The sequence below is a fragment of the Mandrillus leucophaeus genome, unplaced genomic scaffold, assembly GCF_000951045.1.
Source record: "Mandrillus leucophaeus isolate KB7577 unplaced genomic scaffold, Mleu.le_1.0 Scaffold163, whole genome shotgun sequence".
In the NCBI taxonomy this organism is placed as follows: Eukaryota; Metazoa; Chordata; class Mammalia; order Primates; family Cercopithecidae; genus Mandrillus; species Mandrillus leucophaeus.
In genome coordinates, this window is record NW_012101621.1 from 1479885 (window position 1) to 1481495 (window position 1611).

The following is a 1611-nucleotide window of genomic DNA, read 5'->3' on the forward strand; positions in this document are numbered from 1 at the left end:
CTACTAAAAATACAAAATATTAGCCAGGTGTGGTGGTGCAGGCCTGTAATCCCTGCTACTTGGGAGGCTGAGGCAGGAGAATCTCTTGAACCTGGGAGGTGGAGGTTGCAGCGAGCCCAGATTACACCACTGCACTCCAGCCTGGGCAACAAGAGCAAAACTCCATCGAGAGACAGAGAGAGAGAGAGAGAGAGAAAGCTTGACTCAGCAGTGGATGGTTAAAAAAGTTTCACAGGTGACTCTAATATGCAGACACGATTGCAAATCCCTGTGGAGAAATTCATTCCCGAGAGGCTACACCATCGAGTTCCCCACCCCCACGCACACACAGAAGGGTTCAGTGAGCTCAGGCTTGAATGACGGAGCCCAGGCTTTATTATGAGACAAGACCTTCGCCCCATCTGCTGGCCCCTGCGCTTACAAAGTGAGGGTTATGTGAAACTGTTAAAATATGCCTGTCCTGAATGAACAATTCCTGGATAATAACAAAGAACTGCAAAAGTGAAAAGGTGGTTGACTTAAAATAATGCTTATGTAAAAGAAATACTACATGATATGTGGTAGCACCTGATATGTATCCTCATAATGTAATACCATGACAAAGAGCATTTTTGCCTAAAGATGAAATACATATATTTGAAATAATGGAGCATTAGGTGGTACTCGCATACTAACTTCAGACGGTGCTTACTTTGTGCGATGGTGTTTAACATGAATAAATCCGTGGTTTTATTGGGATGTCCACCGACAGAAAATCTGTGACTTTATGGGGCCAGAAAAAAAACACAGGGCTCGTCCGGGATTTGAACCCGGGACCTCTCGCACCCTAAGCGAGAGTCATACCCCTAGACCAACGAGCCACCTGTAAAATTTGCTTGGGTTACTAAACTTCAATAAGGAAAGTTTTAGCCACGTCTACAGTTGGTCACTGTCGTCTTCTATAACTATGGGCATGGGTGACACCTAGTGGATAAAATTAATCACTGCAGGTTTTCTCACCTAAATTCCGGAAGGCGGCGCCTTTTGACTGCAGATCCCTTTTAGGAACACTGTTCAGGCGTCAGCGGGAATAATTTAGCTGCATGTTTTCACTTCCGAGTGAGCCAAAGATGCTGCAGAACAGGGAGCGGGCAAATCAGGGACCGTCCCAAGTTATCCGGTGGCCGGAAGGCATCTCGTCCTTAGCAGGTACCGACCGCCGTGCCCGCGACCGGCGAAAGCTGTCGCCGCAGGGCGCCCTCCGTGGAGAGACCCCGAGGCAGAAGAGGGCCGTGACGCTGCCCGGTGACCCGCCTTACCTGGCACGGGGCTGGCGCTCCAAACCGTTAGACCTGACAAGATTACCCTCCCTCTCTCGGGACACCTTTCAAAACATGTATTATAGCTCTTTCCACCAATTTCAAATAGTGCGGCTTAAAAGATGAAGGAGAGCTAAACAAGCCAGAAAGAAAAGAAAGAAAAACTTCGGTAAAACTACAAATACAGGATCATGAAGTTGGCAGGCGGGGAGGGTAAGAGAGAAAAGGGTAGAGAATATGTTCCTGGTTGTTCGCCGGCTGGTAGCGTGGCCGAGCGGTCTAAGGCGCTGGATTAAGGCTCCAGTCTCTTCGG

At 48.4% G+C, this 1611-nt stretch overlaps 1 protein-coding gene and 1 non-coding gene across 3 annotated transcripts in view; both read right to left on the reverse strand.

The window, feature by feature from the left end:
* RNASE11 (ribonuclease, RNase A family, 11 (non-active)) overlaps positions 1 to 1305 on the reverse strand; it is a 29013-nt gene extending 27708 nt beyond the window's left edge. Inside the window, exon 1 of one of the 2 annotated variants that reach the window (XM_011976185.1) lies at positions 1000 to 1305. The gene's annotated coding sequence lies outside the window, so the exon portion shown is untranslated. The remainder of the gene's footprint in view (positions 1 to 999) is intronic. The other variant, XM_011976183.1, reaches the window with a different exon arrangement.
* Positions 789 to 860, reverse strand: TRNAP-AGG. The gene has a single exon. It is a non-coding gene; the product is annotated as a tRNA-Pro (tRNA).
* Positions 1306 to 1611: the final 306 nt, after the last annotated feature.